Source organism: Lissotriton helveticus, chromosome 7 (genome assembly GCF_964261635.1).
Source record: "Lissotriton helveticus chromosome 7, aLisHel1.1, whole genome shotgun sequence".
NCBI lineage: Eukaryota > Metazoa > Chordata > Amphibia > Caudata > Salamandridae > Lissotriton > Lissotriton helveticus.
The window spans coordinates 860,383,658-860,398,368 of NC_136068.1; the positions used below are offsets into that span (position 1 = coordinate 860,383,658).

At 44.3% G+C, this 14,711-nt stretch overlaps 1 protein-coding gene across 2 annotated transcripts in view; it reads right to left on the bottom strand.

The window, feature by feature from the left end:
- The window catches only part of SPDL1 (spindle apparatus coiled-coil protein 1), a 424,110-nt gene that overhangs the window by 243,397 nt on the left and 166,002 nt on the right, over window positions 1-14,711 (bottom strand). The gene's annotated exons all lie outside the window — the stretch shown is intronic.

Consider the following 14,711-nt stretch of genomic DNA (forward strand, 5'->3'; position numbering starts at 1 on the left):
TACAGTGACTTAACATAATTAGACTCCTCATTTCTTCAAATATCTCTTTAAATCCATCAAGATGCTTCAGCAGCATACAACTAGAACTGCTCGCTATTCACAAAGTAATCGATTCCAACTAAATGTTCTATTTTCAAACAAGCAATTCGCAGTTTAGCATATTCATGGCTAATCTACACAGCCTCCATTTATCCCCAATGGCAAAGCTAACAGTCCAGATTTTAATTCATCAGTGTTATCTAAATACAGGATAGTATTTCTAACGGCCAGGGTCAGCTCTGTTCATCTGTTGACAATAATGATCAGCAAGGCAGTTGGTAATAACCCTTCAGACAAGGTCCAAAGCACAAAAATCTTCTCCAAGGAGCACATGGAGAAGATCTTCCATACTATTACTTTATAGTCTTCAGGGTGACCTTCAATATCCTTGTAAAAAGATCTTAAAATGCCCAGATGCCCATTTGTTCAAATGCCTTTAAGGAAATATACATGTATTCTTTACCAAATCATCTCTTCTGCTTTCTTAAGTGTTGTGGTATACAGAGGTCAGTATATAGAATCCCTTCATTATCTCACGCGCCCTTATCATATGATACTACTACACAAATAATGCCCACTTCATCTCCATTCACAATAGACTTTTAGTTTCTGTGACTTTTCGTCGATGAACAATCCCTAAATTACCACTAGACCGTTGTCATGTAGTTCCCGTAGCTCCTATAAACCCTATATAGAATCTGCACGGTTAGACAACATACACTGTGGTTCTGGTGTCCAGTCTGACTACAGACACCCCCACAGAGTATGTTGACCTGTATACCAGCTAGCTCGCAATGCCACTATCACCTCCTCTTACCAAGGAGAGAATAGTTCTTGGCAACTAATCAAACAGGACAACCCTGATCCCTCAGGACCGTGGAAACAGTAACTTACTTTTTGATCAGTCACTCCTGCTCACTTTTCGTTATTCTAGTGTAAAATAAGTGTACTGAAATGACCAGTAGAACTCAACATAGATAAATGAGTAGAAGCACTAAGAAAGTAAACAGATGGTAGGTTTCTACCATTTTACTAATATCATAAATACAGGCAATTACATAAAATACATTGCAATAGAATGCGTGCTCCTATGATGCAACCCTAACTTGATGTACCAGAGTGTACCTAGCATGTGAGTAGGTGTAAAGCCAAGAATCCCTCTAGGATAAAGCCAACCCCATTACCTGATTTGAGACTGCGGGACCCTGTTCTGGTCTCGAGCTGAACACCCCACAAGGGATGTCAGACCACTGCGAGCTGGAGTATCTGCATGCAGGTACCTTAGCGTCTTGCGTCAGTGTGTCAGACAGGAAGTCCTGATCTCCTCTATCTCAGCAAGATGTGATGTTTATATACCCTAAGGCAACCCAAGGGGTTCTACCTTGCTGTGCCAGTGTCAGACTTAGGATGGCGTCGGGAATGAACTTTATACATAGTTATTATGCAGGAGATGATGATCCTGCTGTGTTCCTAAGAAACTAAGAATGCTCATGCATAATTTATGAGGTCAGTGTTAGGGAAAAACCCTACGTACACTGTGAAGTATTGTAACTAGGTAAAAGGGCAGTCCTTCAAATCCATTATTTATGTAGTATAGGAGAGAATGTAGGTGAAGGGTTATGAGTAAGGCTCCCGGTTTTCCATTTAAATTGACTTTTACATATAAATAGACGGAAAACTTATTTCCCTTTGTCTGTAGTTATAAGTAGAAACGGAAAAATACTGTCTAAAGAAATGGCCAGGTGAAATCTGATGTCATTGCCGTCAAACTGCAGCTTTGGCGAGGGATGAACAAGAGCACCCTAGAGCAGCTGCGTCGTTCCACCCAAAGCAGAAGGAAGCACAGGGAAGTATTCCAACTACAAAACAGGCCGAGAGGATTATACAGGACATTAGCTGCTCATTTCCCCCTGCACTGAAATTCAGTACAAATCCGAGATAGGAGAATGTTCTGCAGAAGTGGGGCAAGCAGGGGAGAAAATGTAGTCTGTGCCATCAACCTTAATGAATCTAGAACTGGCCCACGACAGGCAGAGGGTGTATTGAAACCTACAATGGAAACAACCACAATCCAAAACGTGAAAACAGACTACAAGGCAGTTAACAATAGCCAGTGAAATTCAGCCCACCCAGGCCTAGCTGCTTCGTACTGAGAGTTCTCCCTTAAGAGGCTCACACAAAATCTTGTCTACAGGTAGCAGGAGCCCTTTCACCATGACAAACCTAAAAAATTTTTTTTTTTAAAAGTAGTGTAAAAACACCCTTGGACATCGGCTGCAGCCCAGGCAACCTTTATTTTTTTTGTTTTATGGGAGGGAGAAAGAGGATGAGGGGGGCACAAGAAAGGGCTTGGGTCAGACGTCTAGTACCATCCTATTACCAGAGGGGTTGTGAATTCAAGTGCGGCATAAAACAAGCATTGGCAACACCAATAGGACTGGCTTTGATGAGCAAATACAGGCACAAACAAACAAATGCCATTTAGCACTGTAAAACTAGTCCTAGCTCTGCCAATCCTGGGAAAAAACTATGGAAGGCTTTCTGCTTTTAACTTAGGACTTATGTTATGTTATATAGGTATTTGTAGAGCGCGCGACTACTCTTGAGTATCCTGGCGTGGAGCAATACCACATAGACATCGAGAGAAATGACATTTTAGTAAGCCTGATTGAATAAGTGGGGTTTAAGGAGCTTTTTGATTGCAGCTAATGTCTCTGGTGTGTCTGAGTGTGAGTGGAAGGGAGTTCCAGAGGGTGGCTGCTTTCACCGAAAATGATTGACCGAACAGCCTGGTTCGCCGAAAGCGGGGGATTACCACCAGACGTTGGGAGGCCGACCTAAGGCTTAGGCTGGGGATGTGGAAAGCCACTCTTTTCTTGAGATAGGCGGGCCAGTATCATGCAGGGCTCTATGAGTGAGAACCAGAGCCTTGAATTGAACTCTTTGAGCCACCGGCAGCCAGTGGAGTGCGGCCATTTGCGATCTTATGCTGATACGTCTGGGAATGCCCAGCAGAAGTCTCGCGGCCGCATTCTGGATGAGTTGCAGCTTGTTCAACAGAAAGGAGGGAGAGCCCAAATAAAGAGCGTTAGCATAGTCTAGGCAGGACAATATGAGGGCTCTAGCGACCGTCTCTGTGGCCGGCTGGGGCAGTAAAGGAAAGAATCTGCCCAGGGATTTAAGGGTCCCAAAGCAGACATCCGTCAGTCTTTTTATGTGCTCTGAGAACCTTAAATCATCGTTAAACCAAATGCCCAGATTCTTGGCTGGGCCGCCTTCAGAGAGGGGACGGGGGAAATCAGGAGGCCATATTAATTCTGTAAACTGGGTAGGAAATTGGCCATATAGTATCTCAGATTTACCCTCTTTACATTTAAGTTTGTCTTGGGGCAGCCAGGTAAATACAGCCGCAAGGCATTTTTGTGCCGCATCCGTTTCTACTTTCGAGTTACCCCAGGTGAACAGGAGCTGGGTGTCATCGGCGTAGGCCATAATTTTTGCACCCAGCTCCTCAGCCAGGTAGATCAGCGGGGTCATGTAGATGTTGAAAAGAAGTGGGCTCAATGTTGAGCCCTGTGGGACCCCTGTCTGAACTGACCTGGCTGAGGAGTACGGGGACATCCAGACTTGCTGGGAGCGGGAATCCAAATAAGACTCCAGCCATGACCACACAGCCCCAAGTAAGGCCGATAGAGGCGAGGCGAGCCAGGAGGAGTTGGTGGGGGACCGTATCAAAGGCGGCAGAGAGGTCCAATAAAATTAGCGCCGCTCTGCCACCCTTGCCCATACACTCCCTAATGGCTTCCACCACCTCTACCAAAGCCGTCTCCGTGCTAAAGGAGGCCCTGAAACCAGACTGAGCCGGGTGAAGCGCCACGGAATCTTCCACAAAGGCGTTCAGCTGCCGAAAAACGACCTTTTCGCAGACTTTGGCAAGTGCAGGAAGCAAGGAGATGGGACGGTAGTTGGCTACAATGAGGGGATTCGCCGATGGCTTCTTCAGGAGAGGCAGGAGTTGAGCTTCCTTCCACTGCCTAGGCACCACTGCAGATTGCAGTGACCAATTGACCATAGCTGTAACTTCAGACCCGACACAATCTGCTACTCCCGCTAAAACTCTTGCAGGGCAGGGGTCCGAGGGGGAGCCTGATTTGAGAGATCTCAAAAGAGCAAGAATGTCCGGCTGATCAACTTTATCAAATTGGGCAAGGCAACTGCTAGAGAGAGGGCCGGGCGTCTCAACCATAGGGCGTGAGGCGGCATCGCTCAAGGCTAGTCCCTCCTCAATGAGCTTGATCTTATTAATGAAAAAGGAGGAGAGCTCCTCACACCAGCCAGCGGATACCGGGATCGTTTTTTGCTCCGCCAGAGCGACAGAAAACTTTGGACTATGGCGAAGATCTCCTTGTCATTATTATCCGCCTTCATAATTCTAGTCGCGAAATAGGCACGTTTCGCAGTCTTAACTGCGGTATAGTATTATCTTTGGGATGAGCGGAGGTCAGCTTTGGCTTGCGGGGAATAGGCAGCCCTCCAAAGCCGCTCAAGCATCTTACATGTCCTCTTTAGCTCTTTAAGCACTGGCGTGTACCAAGGTTGGGAGGGCAGCACACGCCGGGGGATTTTTGATGCGGGTTTGAAATGGCCTCAACCCCCAGACTGACCCAGGCGTTAAAGAGGTCAACTTGCCCCTCTGGATTACTAGCGAGAGCCATCTGGGAGTGCGTAAGGGCTTCAACCAACCCAGGAATGTTAATTTTTCGTGCTAAGGGACGTGCCAGAGTAGGGGGGTGGCGAGATGGCAGTGCCGTGGACCAGGAGAAGTTGATCACAGCGTGGTCTGACCAGGTGACCGGCTGGGGGTCTTTAATGACCAGTTCAAAATTGGAGCATACCAGATCTAACACACGCCCGCGGGAGTGCGTGGGCTTGGAGATCCACTGTGTCAACTGAGTTATCCCCAGGAAGTCTTGAAGGCCCAGTGTTTCTGGGGAACTGGGGGAATCTAAATGTATATTAAAATCTCCAAGAAGGAGAAATTTCAAAAAGTGTAACACCCGTTCCGCCAGTGCATCTCCTAGGGAGCTAAGAAAAGAACCAATCTGCCCCGGCGGTCTATAGATCAGGGTTCCCCCTAAGGTAAAATGAGGAGTGAGGATAAAGGAGAAGTCGAAGGCTTCTCCCTCCAGCACACTAATAGATTTGTCACAGGAAAATGCCCACTCTTCCCTGAACACTACTGCGGTGCCGCCCCCTCTACCTGAGGTGCGGTCGGCCCTAACCAGGCGGTAGCCACGTGGGACCGCCAGTTCTACCACCGGAGCGCAAGATTCACTGAGCCACGTTTCCGTGACAAATAGGATGTCCAGGTTGTTATACCCAATGAGCTCAAAGATGTTATCGGCGTGTTTCACCATCGAGTGGGCATTGATGAGAGCAGCCTTAATCCGTAACTCGTTCTGGACTTTAGACGGTGGACATGTTAATAGGGGAGGGATGTGGAAGTTGCACCATATCAGAGCTCGGAATGCACCTTTTCAGACCCGTATGTGAACCTGGGTTCAGGGAAAGCAGGGCTTCACGACTGTAGACAAAGGAGCTCAAGATACTTGGGTCAGAAGAGGCAGCCTGACCGGCCCTGGGCTTGGTCCAGGCGCGGACGGGCGCAGACGGGCTTACCTTAGGCGCACCTTCGGCGCGCCATCGTCGCGGCCGCTGCGCCCGACCGCTGTGCCTCGGCCAACACATTGTGATAAATATGGGGGTAGCGGGAGGCGCGGGCTCCTGTCTCCGCCCGCCGGCTTGCTGGGATGTCCCTGATTGGTCCGTCTACCTCCCCATGAGCTCTCCACTCAATCGGCACTCAGCCGTGGTGGACCAGAGCTCGGGATTCGGCAACCAAAGAGCTAGTGGAACAGAGGAGCAGCCTGACTCGCTGACGTCCTCGCAGATATGGCAAATGAACAGAGCGTGTGACAAGGTTCACGATATCTAGCAATTATGCAGTAAAATCACAGCTAAGGGTGAGGGGCAGCCTGGATTTTAAAACTTCTAAAATATGAGGAGCAGCCTAACTCGCTGTCGTCCTCTGTGCAAAAATTCACAATGTGCACAGTAAGCAAAAGCTGGTTCTAAAATCAATTTCACAATTAATACAATTAAATCAGAATTCTAAAATGCAAAAAGCTCGCACAGCGGCTTCTATGTGGTAGGCTGCGCGCTCACCGGTGCCTGGCTTAAAATAGCGGGAAGCGCGGGCTCCTGTCTCCGAGCTCCGGCTTGCTGGGATGTCCCTGATTGGTCCGCCTACCTCCCCATGAGCTCTCCACTCAATCGGCACTCAGCCGTGGTGGACCGGAGCTCAGGATTCGGCGACCGAAGAGCTAGTGGAACAGAGGAGCAGCCTGACTCGCTGACGTCCTCGCAGATGTGGCAAATGAACAGAGCGTGTGACAAGGTTCACAATATCTAGCAATTATGCAGTAAAATCACAGCTAAGGGTGAGGGGCAGCCTGGATTTTAAAACTTCTAAAATATGAGGAGCAGCCTAACTCGCTGTTGTCCTCTGTGCAAAAACTCACAATGTGCAAAGTAAGCAAAAGCTGGTTCTAAAATCAATTTCACAATTAATACAATTAATCAGAATTCTAAAATGCAAAAAGCTCGCACAGCGGCAGCAGCGGCTTCTATGTGGTGATCAATACCAATACCACACATCTTTTTCCAAGAACACAGGGAAGACATTTGCTTCCAATATGTTAAAAGCACTTACCATGGGCTCCAATTTCAGAAGCAGCTGTGGGATGGCCGTGCCAAACATGCTAAAGCCATAAACATTCCAGTGAATGAAGTATCCAGAACAATGCCACCAACAACCCAAGTGGGTGTGAACAAACATTGACTGCACTCATGCCTAGTCTGGACATGCATGATCATGCAAGTGCACCTCTAAAATGACTCAAGTGCTTTTTCTTTTTTAAATGACCAACCATATTGTGTTACTTAATTTGACGTATATATAAATATATCTAAACCTTCAACAATCTAGTGCAAGTGTGCCTGGTTAGTTAAATAAATGTGGGAAAATACTAGCAGCGGAGTCTTCTTTTGCTTGCAACAACAATAAATGTGGATAAATCCAGATAAAATCACCCAAAAAATTAATATGGATAAACACAGAGGCAAATGTTGAAAAAATAAATACCATAAAACCGGGAGCCCTAGTTATGATGTTACTCGGACCTATATCGGGGTACCTATATGAAATAGAACACCTCCAAGAATGAGGCATTGTTTTGCTTTTCCTCAAGAAAAACAGGCCTAGGTCGGTTTTCTTTGTTTTGAATATATATTTTTTATTTATTTGTTTAACATAAAAACCAGAAAACACATGTTAATGAAAATAAACCAAACACACAGGGTGGCTTACAAATTATTTAAGTAATTACTTTTCACAAAAACAGAGGCAAAAGTCACCTGAGCAAGAATTGAACTCATTGTTTTTTATCCAACATTCCGACAAGAGAAAATGGCAGCCAGTAGGGAGCAGGTCGCAGCAGTGCTCAATATTGGGGTGCCAGCTCAAGAGTAATGGCTGATAGCCTCACAGACTTAACAAGATCAGCGGTTAGATCCCCACTTTTAGAGTATTGAGCGTTCGCGGGAGACGAGAGACGAGGATGGAGTCTCCTTCTCCTTTCTCCATCCCGAGTAACCATGGTGTGCGTGGCCAAAGCAGATGCTGAGCACTGAAGAGAGGTGCACTGAAGATGAGGCTGTAGGGCAACAGTGGGGATTACCCTCCTGGGAAAAGAAGGCAGCAGCAGCACACGCATATTGACTGCCCAGCATCCAGAGTAGAGAGAGGAGGGACGTGCAGCGTGACATTTTAACATCCCAAGCGTTGAGCTCTGGAGCCTGTACTTTAAATCATCAGGAAGAGTCCGAGATAGAGGCAGGGAAAAATAGTACCCCATTGGGGCCATCAGAAAAACATGGGGATAAACCTAGGCTCACAGAGGGGCAAACTGAACAGCTGATTGAAAGCGTTTAGAACTGGTTAAAAAGAACAGGTAGTTTAGAACTGGTTAAAAAGAACAGGTAGTTTTTGAGGAGCAAGCGAATAGAGCTACATATAGCAATCCCTCCATGGCACAATTAAACAACTATGGGTGCAAAAAGTAAAAGGGAAAGGCGGCCTAATGTTACAACTTCTAATGGTGATTTCTTGCAAAAAAGCAGAAATTAGATAATCTAAGTTTAAACACAATTTCTAAACTCTTCAGGAATACCAGGAGCCAAAAGAATGGGGGGGGGGGGGGGGGGGCAGTCAAAACGACAAATAATGTAATTACTTCTCTTACAACTTTTTTTTTCTTTTCAAGATTCTGCTCAAAACTGCAATTGCCTGGGTGGTTGGTGGCTAATCCAGGTGCTATTGAATCTAAGGATCCTAAGGATTCCAAAGAGAAGACCTTGAAGGGACAGACCCAGCAATTTAAGCGGAGGGGTGAAGGACTGGCCCCCGCTTTCATGAAGCAGGAAACTGGTGGGGGGATTTAGGCTAGTTGACTCTCACAGGTGCCAGGCTTTAACTAATATGGCTGGGGACAGGGATAAAGAGCAGACCACAAAGGAAGTAGGGAAAGGAGATTGGGTAACATCAGTTTTGGGCGATTGGTCTCAATCAGTAGGCGTACTTGCCCAGGTGGAAAGAGTATACTGCACTTGACAGAGAGGAGATCAGGGCACTGAAATACAGAAAAAGTGTGTCAGAACAAGTTTGAGGCACTGGAAAACAGTGCCAGAAAGAACAAATTAAGAATACTTAACGTACCAGAGGGGGCTGAAGAAGAGGACATAAAGTTGTCTGTCATATCTCTGCTTAAGACAGGAGCAGTGTGGGAGGCCATGGCGGTAGTTCTCACCATGGACATCCATAGAGTTCACCGGGATCCATTCAAAAAGCCCCACCAATAAAGCAAACCAGGAAAGATCTTAGTAATTTGTCTCACATACTCAAAAGAGAGATCTTAGCTAGGACTTTGAAACTGAAATCCTTGAAAGCAAGTGGGTTTACTTTTGAGATCAGAGGTGATATTTCTCAAGACACTTTGAATAGGCAGTGGGAGCTGGGCTGGGGAAATGGTTAGAAGAGTTTAGGAAGTTAGGTGCCACTGTTCAGCTAAGATTTTCCGCCATCCTTAGGATAATGAACAATAATAAAATGCATACCTTCAGGGACTTTAAGGATGCAAATGAACTGATCGAGAACATTAAGAAGGGCCACCAGCCATTAGGATAAAGAGCGTAGGGGTCTTTTCATATATATTCTTTTCACTTATATTTACAGTACTTAAATAAAACGCAATTTAGGAAATGTTGATTCAGAGTCTATTTACATTTGATTTGTTTTTCTTTTTATTTAAGATGGTTGCATCCCAAAGAGCACTCAAGGGGCTATTTAAGTCAATGAGGAAGCATAGGAGGATTCTCCAGGGGAGGGAGATGTGAGGGGGGAAAGGGTGGGGAACATGAAGGAAAAAAAAATAGTGGGGGTAAATTTCCTTTGAAGTCTTGGTTTACAGTAATAAAGTGACCAGACCACTGTTCCGTCTAACTGCATAATTGGCTGTGCATGAGTTTTAGAGTTAAAGGCAAGGCAGTACCAGTAGACATTTCATGAAATGTAAATGGTCTCCACACAAAAAGATAACAGAAAATAATACATTATTTAAGGGGATTCACCAGCTAAAATTATTATTTTACAGGAAGCACAATTAACTAGAAAAGAATGTCTGAATCGGATTAGTAATCGAAAATGTATCCAGTAGATGCTCTGCACATATCAAAACTGCTACACTGAGGGGGTGGCTATCCTGAAAGAGTATGACAGATGAGGCAGGTAGAGAGGTAATTGCTAACAGACTACTGATTGACAGAAGTTACATTTCAGTGGGTTACCATAGCCCTAATGTGGAGGAGATTGATCCCCCAAAGATGATCTTTTTAAAATGTTAGAATGTTCCTCGCCCATTATTATCGCAGGGTATGTTAACGCTATTATGGATAAGAACCTGGACAGATCCTCCAACGGTAAGGCTAATACGTACACCCAAAATGCAATCATATTGAAATCATGAGACAGCTAGGTTTGTGTGACATATGGAAAGTAACAGCTGAGAAGGATCGGGGTTACATTCATCTAGGATGGACTACTTCTACATCGACCAAGCTAGAAGTGAGGAAATTCAGGAGGTTAAGCAAGTTCACAGCCTAGTCGAAGCATGCAGCTGTAATTTTAGAACCGAAACTGGACTGGTTTGAACCAAGGAGGTGAACCCTGGATTGCGCTCTTCTGTTAGAGCAGAAGGTCCTTGATATTTTTAAACACTTTTAAGGCCTTCATGAGGGGGGAAGATATCTCTTATACATCATTGCAGAAGAGTTGAACATACAGAAGGGGGATTGAGGGGCTAGAGTCTGAAATGGAATGTCTGGAGAAGCAACTATTGCATCAGCAGTTGTCAGACAATAAGAAAGTATCACTTGAGAGAATTAAAAAAGCGGAGGGATCAGCTTACGTTATCTATGGAAGCCAGAGTAAGGGCAAGGCGAGCGGTGTTTAAAATGGCTCCAATTGAATATGGGGAAAAACTGGGAAACTGCTGGCATGGAAAATTAAAACGAACCAAGCCATGAATGTTGTTAGCAAAATAAAGAGTGAGGGGATGGGACTCCACCTAAAAACAGCGTGGATATTGAAAAAGGTTTTCTTAAATACTTTAGGGATCTGTAAACAGAGAATTTGGTAATCGGGGAGAAGTCCAATGAATAGATAGGGGTTGATCTACCAGATAAACGCTCAAGTGTTTAATGTCAGAAGGCATTTTTGGATAAGGATATCGAGCTAAGAGGAGTGTGGTTGGCAGTTAAATCTAGAAAGAAAGGGAAAGCAGCAGGCCCGGATGGCCTTGCAAATTAATTTTAAAAGGTACTGGGAGATTCAATTATACCTTCAATGACCAGGCTGTTTGTGGAAATGTTAGTGAAAGAGTCAGTCAACCTAATTCTGAAACTAGACAAAATACCCACTTCCTGCGAGCCATATGATCCAATATCACTTTTGAATAGTGATCATAACATTTTGCTAATATGTTAGCAAAGATGCTGAGTAAGATAGAGGGAGATCTAACACTTCAGGATCAGAAAGGTTTCATGAAGCCGGCTCATGGGTTAATTGATTTGATAGACCACGCGACCACTTTTAAATGTTCCACTGGCTGTCTTGGCATTGAATGCTATGAAAGCTTTTAACACGGTCATTTATCCTATTTGAATACAGTCTCAAAACACTATAACTTAGGGCATACACTCTGTACGGGTATTTCAATTCATCTACAAGAACCCCTCCGCAAAAAATGTTTTAAATGGCAGGCTAACATCAGCTTTTAAAATATTACGGGGTACGAGACAGGGCTGTCCGCTATCCCCACTATTATTTAACGTACATATTGAACCGTTGGCATGTAAGCTCAGCAAGGAGAGCACAATCAGTCCTTTTATATATGACATGTGGTGAAAAAAGGTCTCTATGCAGACTGATGGAGCAAGGACTCGTAGAAAAAAGACTTGATCTGAGATAATCCTCTTGTTTAACTTCTAATATTGTATTAACCATGTATTGTGTAAATTAATATGCACAACATTATACATACAAGAAAGAGAAGCGTGCCTACATGTATTACTAATAAGTAACTCGAGTAAATTTCTAAAATGTCCGCCAACGGAAAAACTGTCCTGCGCATGCATCAGATGCATCTACGCAGTATGACGAGCTGTTGCTTGGAGAGAATTTCTTGCGCTTGCACAAATGTTATTAATATGGCTGACATACTTAGCACTGCTTTGCCAAAACTAAAACTTGCTATTTTACTAATGCTAATGCGGGGAAAGCATAAATAAATGAATGGGATTAGATTAGAGATAGGTGGTATACAGTGAAACCATTTATGTTAAAATGTAACATATCTTTTTGACTCTTATTAGTGCATGTCTATTGTATGAGACTAAAGTCAGTGGGTCACCTGATTCTTCACGCATGCATGAATGACCGAGCTGAATGGAGTTTATACTTTTGTTTCTAATGAGATGTGAATGCGGATGGGAATTAAAAGTTGTGAATAAAAATTAAGGGGTGGGATCTTTAAACAATGGACCGAAAGACTAACTTGGAAAATAAGCATGGTGTGCTAATCATCCCCCTTGCCTGTCAAATTAGAGTTAGGAGTTTCAGGATATTGAAAAATTATTGGGAGGTACATGAATATTATAGGGTAGAATTGAGGTAGTTCTTAGCTAGTAATTAAGCATGAGACCGGGATGCTGTCAGAGAGAGACGTCAATGCTGCAAAGCTCTGGATGCTGTGGGAGTGACGAGGGAAGCTGAAGAAGAACCAAATGCAGAGCCACTTTATCTTAAATTAATTCACTAAGAAGAAGATCGCGGAAGAATTTCAAGGAGGAAGAGTGTGTCAGAGAGGGGTGCTACGCAAGCGTTGGTGGTAGAGAGGTCATCTATCCTGTCCTGGAGCCTTTTTCGCCTAATCTTTCCCGGGGGACCTTTCCCAGCTCCTTGGCCAGGGGGCTTGTTTTCACACCATCCTTGGTAACTATATTTTCGTGTATGTGCAGATGTGCTTTTCTCGCTTTCCTCTCCTTTCTGAGCAAAGTCATTGCAGAGAATATAGGTTGCTTTGACTGATTGATTAATTGAATCTTCCTATGAGTGACGGTGGCAGTACTGTACTTTGTAAGTGGTTCACATGAAACTAATCCAGATAAAGACTTAAATTATTTCCAGAGTCTGTTGTTATTTCATCAAATGTAAGTAGAATATATTTAGGTCATTTCACCATCAACTAGTTCAACTAATTTGGTCCATTGACCAGTGGAAAGAACTTTTTGATCAGTGAAAGATGAGTTGAGAACAAGAAGAGACTAATCTAGAATGATAAAAAGTGCAAACAATTGACCCCTGTGGTTTATTGCCAGGTAGTGTGAATGTGTGTTTATGGGCCCAGGTGAGCACATGGTATTAGAGTACCTGTTGCTGGTAAGCCGCTGGATAAAGACGACCTAATGATCTACACTACTGACTTACAAACAGCCCTCCCGCCCATACAGCAGCCGAGAGCAGCCTTTGGAAATGAGTCGGTTATGTTGAGAACCATTCACAAATGGAAATAACGGTGTGAAATATAGAAGGGGAGACCGCGCAAATAAGAAGTCATATTAAATATCTATGAATCAAAGTCACAAGATCCAGATAGGATAGCAGAATCTAACTTTAAAAAGGTGTTTGCAGAGTCAAGTAAAGTGTTAATAACCTGGTTCCTCTCCCTCTAATAATCTTTGGTAGAAAAATGTGGTAAAGCTGATCATCTTGCCAAAATGAACTTTCCTTTTTAATGCAATCCCGCTGCATTTATTTTTAAAAATATGGCTAGACAAACTGAAAGGGGAAGTTAATACTTATATCTGGGCTTTAAAGGGAGCAAGGATCTCCTGGAAGAAGGGTCGTAGGAGACAGGATAAGGGAAGGGTTTCACTAAAAAACTAGGGGCCATATGTATGAACACATTTTCCCATAGACATAGAATGGGTAAAACACTTTAATGCATCTGGCACTAGTTTACTTAGCAACCTAAATGGTTGTGGAACCCGCTGCCTGTTTAAGGCAATGTTGAAAGATGTAAGAGGATGAAACTCACTTATCGTATACATTTGGGGATGTGAAACTAAATGTTTGGCAGGAGATGGCATTCGCTGGTACCAGATAAGACAGGCCATGAAGCTCCCATATTATAGTAGGTTATAGTTGGTTTGCCCCTTTTTGGGAATCTCCATGCATCCTAGAGTGCTTGGAGGACATGCTAGAAACTCAGATTATAGCAACAGGCATACAAAGATGGGGCAAGTTACTACACAATAGCAAGCCTCTCCTCTAGAATGGCTTACAGAGAGCGCCCGGGGGGGTATCTGGAATGGAAACACTAATGAGTTGGAAGAACAATTGTTTAATAATGACAGACACCGTTTGTTGAAACAAGGTAATTTATTGAAGATTCAAAATGTGGTGAAGTGCCCTAGACCACTCCAGGCACTGTTCAGCTCTAAACTGCCTAATAGTCTCCCAAAGAACCCTGTAGACACCGCATTCCACAAGAGAATGAACGGACCCACAGAGTACCATACAAGTAAATACATTCTTATAATACTTACTAGCAGCCCGTCCCGACGTTGTCCAGGTATGAAATAGAATGTGTGTAATGTGTGTATTTGGCAAGGGCAATTTATTTTAAAATCTCGCATTGGACAACATTTTTTTCATTAGAATAGGGACGGAGAAGGCCCAGCTGCAGCCCTGGTTGATGGTAGTAGGCGCGTGTAATTTCGTTGAATGAGAGAGTTCAGTAACAGCGCACAGGAGAGGCTGCAGTATCGTTACTTACCAGGCCTCCAGGTGAACGTGTTTGTCACCCCCCCAGCACACGGCCACAGCAGACGATCTTCTGATTAATGTACGACCCACATGGCATGAAGGGTGGAACGTAGTACATGCCCCAATCGTTTCTCACGCCCCCAGCGTGCCCCTGGATGTGGCGCAATTG